Raw genomic sequence first — 9866 nt, forward strand, 5'->3', positions numbered from 1 at the left:
CCCAGAGCAGACTGTGTCGGAAGAGGAAAGAATAGGTCACATCCAATAGGATCAGGCTATTTGGAAACAGTTGGAAAAGAAAACTATAGAACAGACCAAAAAGAGGATGATTTTCTTAAGAATAAATATTTTAAGAGCTACCCTATGACCCAGCAATTGCACTACTGGGTATTTACCCCAAAGATACAAATGTAGTGATCCGAAGGGGTACATGCACCCCGATGTTTATAGCAGCAATGTCCACAATAGCCAAACTGTGGAAAGAGCCAAGATGTCCATCGACAGATGAATGGATAAAGAAGATGTGGTATATATATATATATATATATACACACACACAATGGAATATTATGCAGCCATCAAAAAACACGAACTCTTGCCATTTGCAACGACATGGATGGAGCTAGAGGGTATTATGCTAAGCGAAATAAGTCAATCAGAGAAAGACAAGTATCATATAATCTCACTGATATGAGGAATTCTTAATCTCAGGAAACAAACTGAGAGTTGCTGGAGTGGTGGGGGGTGGGAGGGATGGGGTGGCTGGGTGATGGACATTGGGGAGGGTATGTGCTATGGTGAATGCTTTGAATTGTGTAAGACTGATGAATCACAGACCTGTACCTCTGAAACAAATAATACATTATAGGTTAAAAAAAAAAAAAGAAGATAGTAGGAAGAGAAAAATGAAGGGAGGGAAATCAGAGGGGGAGACGAACCATGAGAGACTATGGACTCTGAGAAACAAACTGAGGGTTTTAGAGGGGAGGGGGGTGGGGGGATGGGTTAGCCTGGTGATGGGTATTAAGGAGGGCATGTATTGAATGGAATACTGGGTGTTATACGCAAACAAGGAATCATGGAACACTACATCAAAAACTAATGATGTATGGTGACTAACATAACATAATAAAATAAAATTTAAAAAAGGAAAAAAAGAATAAATATTTTATCAGTTATTTTGAAAGGAGCAACTTGAGATTTATTCAAGAATACCACCCCAAAAACATATGTCATTGCTGTATAAAATTATGTCCAGGCTACCTATGTAGGAAAATACACATAATTCTCAATTATATGTGAGTTCAGCTACTGTCAACTAATTTCTTTATGGTCTTCACAGAGTCCCTAGTTAAAGAATCCATCCTCTTATTACCAAATATTGATACCTTGACTGGATATCATTCCAGGGAAGATTCTGAGCACCAGAGTAGACAAAAACAGGTAAGCACTGGCACTTAAGAGATGGTATCTCAAGATTTATTTCTCTGTATGTGTACTGTGTGTGCATAAAAACTGAAACGTAGAATTTTAAAAATAAAAATGCTATGTCAAGGTGGTATTTCTCAAACTAGGATCCTACACATCAGCTCTCTGAGATTTTCTTGAGGGAAAGGAAAGAACAGAGTTCCATGAATTAAAGGAAACAGAGCCTAGAAATAGAAGTCTTGTATTAGGAGAACACTAAGGCAGCTCACTGGCCAGGTACTGAGGACCATGGTAAGAAGTGACCGTGAAAGCAAAACAGAAACAAAAAGCTGTGGAACAGCTGGGTGAGGTATCCCATCTGGAAAGTAAACCATCAAAGGAGTGAGTGGTAGTGACCCAGGGCCTACAGGTTGTATCCCTTTGTTCTCAACCATAAGCTTATCTTTCCTTTTCAAGAATAAGTCATTTGGCAATGACATGGATAAATGTCAGAATAATGATGCTGAGTGAAAGAAGCCAGACAAAAAAAGAGTATATGTTGTATAATTCCATTTATATAAGATTCTAGAATATGCAAACTAATCTATAGTGATAGAAAGCAAATCAGTGATTGGGGATGAGAGGGTGGGATGGGTGGAAAGCAGAGGTCTAAATTACAAAAGGATGGGGGAAGATTTTGGTGGTGACGATATGTTCATTTTCTTGATTGTAGTGATGGCTTCACATGTGGTGATGTCAAACACATTCAATCGTACACTTTAAACAGGTACATGTTATTGTATATCAATTAGATCTTGATAAGGCTCTTTAAAAAAAAAAGAATATGTGAGCTTTAATCTATAACAATTTCTCAACCTCAGCACTATTGACATTTTGGGCCAGACTTCTTTGTTGGAGGCTATCATATATCACAAGATGTTTGGCAGCATCCCTGGCCTCTACCCACTATTATGATAATCAAAAATGATTCCAGGCATTGCCAAATGTCCTCTGCTGGGAAGGGAGGAAGGGGAGATACACCCCTAGTTGATAACCACATGCCTCTAAGAATTCGGCAAGGTTGCAAAGGAGGTAAGGGAAGAGACCAACCCCAGGGCCTCGGTGCTGTGGATGGCACAGAGCGGCCAGCAAGCGGGCAGGAGCAGGTGCAGCTGGAGGGCTCGGGGCTCCTGCCCCTAATGCCATGAGATGCCCAAGTCAGTGCTGGAGGAGCTGAGAAGGCTCCGACAACAGCAAAAACTCAAGGGAAAAGTGAGAAGGATGTAAATAACACCTTGAGCTTGTTTATATTGCCCCGAGTACTTTTATGCATATCATCTCATGGGTCTTTACAAGGTGCATGTAAACAGAAGAGGGGCGAATATCGCTCTCCTCATTTTCCAGACCTAGAAGGAGTGTCTGTCCATCAGCCTCTGAGCTCCTAGGTGGCTGAGCACAGTGTTAGGAAAGGACGGTTGGATAACCCTTCACCTAGTCAGAGCTGCGGGATAACAACCTTGCAGGGCTACGAGGAAGGCTTCTGAATCTCTGATGGCCATCCAACAAGTCTCAGGCTGTTACACGGCAGGTGAGGAATTTAGTTGCGAAAGTTTCACTTAAGGAACCCTTTCTGGGGGTGAGTCTTGTCAGACGAAGAATGTATATGATGGAAGGATGTTGAAGAACATCCTTTTCTGGTGCCGAACAATAGGAGGAACTTGCTTTGCTGGGATGACTTAAAGCTACCGACAGAGGCAGGAGGATAAATCCGAGGGCTGAGCCCAGCCCCTCCAGTGCTGTGAGTCTGCGCAGTAAGAGGAGGGGAGAGAATTCAGGAGTGGGGGACGGAAGGTCGTTTGAAGTGAGATTTTAGATTCATCCTCAGCATGTTTAGGAAGGGGCTAGATTTCAGTGCATCCAGCCCCTTCCCCCCTTTTCTTTTCCCTTCACAGATATCGACAGCTTTCCTTCAGAGAAACACTCATTTACATGCAGTGTGAAGGTCACAATGCCTCTCCTTGAACAGAAGAAAGCATTGTTCCCCAGAAGAACTGCAGACCTGTGCAGGAGGTTGAGAGAGATTTGGGGAAAAGGCATTCTTGAACCACATAGGTGATAACCACATATTCCACCCCTCCCGCAGCCCCCAAAGAACCTAAGTTAGTCCTCAGTGCCGGCTGACCACAGCAAGCAGATTCATTCACAGATTCATCACACCAACATCCCAACTGCAACCTAGTTATCAGAATTTAATGACCATCCTGGTGTGTGTTTAAGATGTGATAATATTTTGATGCCCGTGCTTGTGTTTTTGGAGTGCCTTTCTTCTAGAGTTGCTCAAGGAATGTTCTATATGGGCTTTTTAATTTTTTATTACATATCAACAACTTGATGGTGAAATACAAGCAGAATCATCAAGAAGGAAAAATCCCAGACCTTTTCACCATAAAACCTAAACTGATGTCAAGATACAATGGTCTCTCCTTGCATTAATATTGTACAGATATAACTTTTCGTAATTGCAATGAATGTACCCATAGTATTTTAAGGTTTTATTTTAGTTAACATTACAGAATCTAGATTTTTTTTTTTTGCATTCCTACCTCATTTACATATTTTTTAAAAGCCATGTGATATTCAGTTTGTTAACATACCAGATTATTTAAACAAAGTGCCATGGTTTGGTCATTCGCATTGTTTTCCATTGAGAGAGAAAAGTCCTAATGAGAATATTGCAGTTATCTCCCAATATTTTACCCATTCATTCATTATGTATTCATTCATTCATGGAGCAAGATGGAACAGAAAGAGGGACAAATCTTGAGTCCTTGGCAGCATCTTACTGCTGTCATACTGACTCTGGGCTGCCTACCACCTAAACCCCTACTTATTTAAGCCACAGCAAAAAGCAGCTAAAAGCAATCCTAACTGATACACCACTGAAACCTCTCTTATGTGCACCCTACCCCTCTGTCATTGCTCCTATTTCTGAGGGCAAGGTATCCCTCTTGCTATTAGAACTAGCCCTCCACATGCATTCTTGATCCCATCCCCTCCCCTGCCTCCTCTTAGACCATGTTCATGATGGCCTTTCTTATTTGCGTCCTTTATCTCTCCCTCCATTCTGGCTCCTTTTTATGTCTCCTATGCCTGTTAGGATCTCCCTTCCCTTTACCCAGCCCACTCCTAGAGTAACTCTCGCTTCCTCTTCTTTTTGCCACCTGACTTCTTGACAGACTGGCCTTCGCCTACTCATCCTCAGTTTCTTCCCCGCTGGCTGTCACCGCCAAAACTGTGGAACCAGCAGTAAGTCCGCCGACCCCCTAGTTAGCAAGTCCCACAGCCTTTTCAGACCCTATCCTCCTCCAGCTTTCTGCATATGGCTCTTCAGATCACCTTTTCCTTCTTCTTTAAACTTTCTTTAAAAGTATAAATATGTTATGTAGATTTTGGAGAGAATTATTTTAAATGGCTGAAAAAAATGAACACAGAACTACACCCATCTATTTCCTTTTCTTTCCTGGATGTCACTAAAATGTAGTAAGGATTTTTTTTTTTTTTAATACACTCTCTCCACTCTGCCCTGCAAAAAAGGAATCATCCAAAAGATTAAGGGAATGAGAGAAGAAATAGTTTGTGGCAGGGATAAGACTGCTCAGCCCTCGGTCTGTAGGAGTGTAATTGACCAAGGGCCCCACTGCCCGGCTCTGAAACCCACATAAGATCCACAGCTGAGTTTGGGTCCGGGCCCTGCTTCCCCAGGGCTGCTCTCACCTAATGACTGAGCATGGACATTCCCAGGAGACCCGGGACTCCTCCTCAGTCCCCTTTGGCTCAAGGGTTCCTGCCAGTCTTGCTGAACTGCCTCAGACTACACCGTGGTCTAGGTGGCTTCCACCCCGGCTTCTTTCCTTCTCTCCCTCATTGTCATCTCTGGGTGATGCTCTCTCAGCCTTCCATGGCTCCCTCCCCGCTTTCTCTCACACAGGGGATTCCCTAATAAAATCCGTGAGCATTTGGTATCATCTTGGAATCTGCCTCTTGGAAAACTGCAGGTGAAAGATTTCAACAAATATTTGGAAGATAACAAGCAGATGAAGGAGCAGCAGCTGATGTAAGCAGTGTGACCCAAAAGCCAAGCATAAAGGAATGCTGATAAGCATTGAGCCAATTCCACCAGCAGATCTAGAAAGTCTCAGGACTCAGGAGATGCAACTTACTGCAGAAGTTGAGGGGTGGGGGTGGGGGGTACAATGTGGAGCTAAAAACAGCTCTCTTCGTGGAAAGTCTATATCCAGAGAGATTACGCCACCAGATCCTCTCCCTGACCCTGTCCACCCTCCACCATCTAAGCCATGCCAAACTCCTGACCCACAGAAACTGTGTAATAACAAAAATGTGCTGTCTTAGGCAGCTTGGTTTGTGATAATTTATTACACAGCAATAGAGAATTAAAACAGATAGCTATGAAAGTATATTATTTAGAAATGAAGCAAATGCCAGGGTTTTAGATGAGGGAGGAATATGAAAATATTATACTTTTTAATATTAGGTATAGCTTTAAATCTGGATAATTTTAGCAGTTTCTGATGCAAAAAAATTTTTTAAGTAAAACCTTAAACACGTTTTATGACTGTTCAGGTGGTCGTTACTACCTGAGATTGGCTGAAACTGGGAAAGCCAGAGTCTGAGGGAAGGTGAAAGCCAGGAGTGAGAGAGACCAGAGGCTGATGTAAAGTACAGAGTGTAGCATCCTAAGCTCCATAAAGAGCAAGATTTGGAAGGAAGACTTGGAAATCAAACCAGTTAGGAGGGGTTTAGGATGTTTACAGAGCTACCCTGGCCCCCTGAGAACCATGTAACTGCTGAGAACACCAGCTGGTATCTGAGGCTTGCTTTAGACGTCACCAGGCACACGGAGCATGGCCCCGGTTTAGAGGTATGGGACTCGGACAGAAAATGTGTCTGTTCTTCTCTCCTTAAAGGAACATGTTTACATTTTTGGACTTACAATGTAAACATTATTTTATAGTCTCACTTTTTTATTTGACTTATCCAACTTTCCTATGTCCATAAATTAGCCAAATTATTATAAATTACAGCATATTTCATTGATTGAGTGAGTCATAATTTCTTTAAATTACTATAATTTTGCTGAATATTTAGGTTCTCTTATAGAAATACTCCTATGTTGAACATCTTCATTCTCATGGCATTTTTATGCTGTTCAAGTATCTTCTTTGGAAAATTCTGTTCTAGAATCCCTGGATGGAGGGGTATGTATGTACATATGCCTGGGTCTAGATGGGAATCACCATATTGCTTCCCAAAAGGCTTAAATCATTTTAAATGCGTGAGCATATCTATTTTACAATTATTTCTCTACCATTTGGTGTTTCCTTTTAGTGACTTTTCTCTTGGCTAATTTGGTAGAAGTCAAGTCCTAAGCAGGATTTTCTTTAGGTTTCCTATCTTTAATTTCAAAGAAGAATAAACTCTTCCTTTGTGTTGACCTACCCTTTATCTTGTTGCTGGCATGGATGGTCTATTCCTTCCATTCTGCCTTCTGCCCAGCTTTCCTGGAACCTGTCTGATGGCTTCCCTGATCCTTCCTCCTCCTCCCTGAGGTAGATATGCCCGGCTGTCCCCCTTCTCTTCCAACATCCTCTCCCTGGATCTCATCTGGAGCACTGTTTCTCCGAGGGTAGATTGGGGTCCCTTCTCAAAAGAAATCACTTGAGACACTTTTTTAAAATGCACATTCCCTGTGATGACACCAAATGTATAGAAACAGAATCTCCCAAAGTTGTGCCCCCCCAAATCAGCTTCTTAAGCAAATTGTCAAAAGTGAGTGTAAGAGTTTGACAACCCCTGGGACACCTGGGGGGCGCAGTTGGTTAAGTGTCTGACTGTTGGTTTCTGCTCAGGTTGTTTCTCAGGGTCGTGAGTTCAAGTCCCGTATCAGGCTCTGTGCTCAGCATGGAGTCTGCTTAAGATTCTCTCTCCCTCTCCTTTTGCCCCTCCCCCACCCTCTGAAATAAATCTTTAAAAAAAAAAAAAAGAGTTTGACAACCACTGATGTGGAACCCGCAAATGTGATTCGCCCCCCCGCTTTCAGTTTCCCTTGAGTGGCCCCAGGACAGTTAAGCTGCCTCCCGGGTCCCTCCAGCCAGCTGTCCCTCAAACCCCACGCACCATCTTCCAGAGCTCTCGCAGTAGCCGCTGATCCCCTTTTGCTGAAATCCATTCTTCCAGTCTGTCAGCCTCACGAGCACAATTCAGTACTGACAGCTCCTTCCAAACTAGTCTTCGGAGGAGATTCCCTTTCTGATACAGGCCTTGCAGGCCCTAGGGTAATGACTGACCTCTCTGTCTGCATGCCACATGATGTCCAGAAAGCATAATTCAGTGTGACAGATATTATCAGACAGATATTAGCAGCTGCAGGCTGACAGACGTGCGTCTCTAATGGAGCCCTACCAAGTCTCAGCAGGCCAGAGAGCCCCACACTGTGCACCCCCGGGGAGCAGGATGAATGCAGGAAGGAAAGAGAAGAGGGCTGCTGCCTCCACTTAAAGCAGCCAGGAGGTTTTTTTTTCACCCTCCAGGCCCCCATCTCCATGTTCTGAATGCATCTGAGGGCAAAGCCTACGGACGGATCCTGGCAGAGCTCTGATGGGAGGAAGATTCCTATGGAAACTCCCTCCCCTCAACAAGCTGCATCTACCTCCTAAACTCTACACTTCTACACACCCTGGGTCTTCACACCACCCTGCGCCTTCAGAAATTATTCTGGAAGTAAATAAGTCAGATGAAGATATAATCAAATCAATGTGCTCCCTCCCTGTGCTGTATTTTCACTTTTAAAACGGAGAGAGGGATATACTGATAACTTTGGGATTTATAGACCTTGAGTATCCACATGAAAGAACGGAGGGAGAAGAAGACAGATAAGGGCAATCTCTCCTCTCACCACCAAATTCACACATTATATCCATGCAAAGGTAGGTTCTGGCTTCCAGTTCAGTTGAAGGGGTTCTTTGCCATAAAAGTCAGACACCTGAAAATTTGTGAATAAATCAGCTGTCTCAAGGTGTATTCCCAAATCAGTATTCTCAAAGTGTGTCCTGAAGAAACATCTATCCTCCACGTATACTCTATAGCCCTCTTAGAGATTCAGAATGCGTGTTAAAAGTTCTGAGAAATCGTCTAGTACAAAATTTTAACTTTTTTAACCCAGTTTTTCCCAAATTTCTTCAGCTTTGACAACTTTTCCCTAAATACTGCCAATTAGCATGGTGGGCAACCAGTATCCTGTGGCATACACTTCGATAAAGTCTACATCCATTTTTTTAAAAATCAAATCCTGTTTCATTGTTGATTTATTTCATCATTTCAGAAAGTTTTGTCTCTCTCCTCCTGTTGGCTCTACCTAATTTGATTTCTACACCAAGGTCACAAGTTTACTAGGAGGCCCTCTCTAAAATGGAAAGAAAATGCTTGGTGAATTATTTAGCAAAGTGCCACTTCTCTAAAAAGAAGAAGAATGTGGCTCTATGCCACTACCTCTTTGTTCACTCATTCATCATTCATTCATTTGCTCATTCACCCCCTCCACCAGTTTAATCCCAGAAGCACGTCGATAAATACTATCGATGCAAAGGAGAAAAAATCCACTGTGTTTGCGATGAGTCCTGTAACAGAGGTAAGAATAGAAAAACCCTATTTCTTCCCTATCTGAGAGCAGGTAGGGGAAATAGTGGGTCAAAGATAGGTCACAGACAGTAGAAATAGTAGAGGTTAGAAATTTTGGTGGCAAGTGAAACTCAACTCCAACTAGCTTAATTAAGCAAAAGAGGAAATGTATTGGCTCATTACTTGGGAAGTCCAAGGGAGGTGCTGGCCTCAGACGGTTTGCCCCCAACGGTCTCTCATCTCTGTTTTTCTCTCTGTAGCTTTAGTCACTGTCAGAGCAGATGGGCTTTTTTCATGAGACAAGGACAGCAACCGCCAATTCATTCACATCCTCGGGCAACATCATGACCAGAAAGTGTGTCAGCTTTAGAGAGGGAGTCTCAGGCCCCAGGAAGGTCTCACCCTCCACTCCCAGACCTACCCCCAGGACCAGGGCCCAGACGCCCATCAGCCTGCAGCTTCTAGTTAGTTCCTCCTAAGGCCACAGAAGCCCCAGAGCAGCGCTGGAGGTGGGCACAGCTGATCACATCTCTGATTCACACCATGTAGACAGTGAAATGGAGAACGAAATTCCCAAGCAAGCTACAAGAGGGGTTGCACAAAATTTCTGAGTGTAACTTGCAGGGGTCACCTTTCTTGTTTTGTTTGGTTTTGTTCCAGGTGGCAAGGTGAGAAGCTCACAGGGGTAACTGTATTTTTCTTTCCTTACACATTTTTCTTTCCTCTGCCCTACATTCACCTTTTCTTCTGAGGGACAGGTAAAACTACTGTTTTCAAGAGGAACAAATATCTGTTACGGTACTAACAGGACATATGTTCAAGAATCAGAAAATTTGCCTATTCTACTTGAGTTTTTTTTTTTTTTATTATTTTGCTGACTTCCTCCAACTCCAATGTCTTAGTATGACATAAAGTGCTACTGAGTTCTGATCTAGTCAGGCATAAAGAAGAATAGGATTCCCCTCTAAAAAAAAAAAAGAAAA

This window comes from Mirounga leonina, unplaced genomic scaffold (assembly GCF_011800145.1).
Source record: "Mirounga leonina isolate KUSES-001 unplaced genomic scaffold, KU_Mleo_1.0 Mir_125, whole genome shotgun sequence".
Taxonomy (NCBI): Eukaryota; Metazoa; Chordata; class Mammalia; order Carnivora; family Phocidae; genus Mirounga; species Mirounga leonina.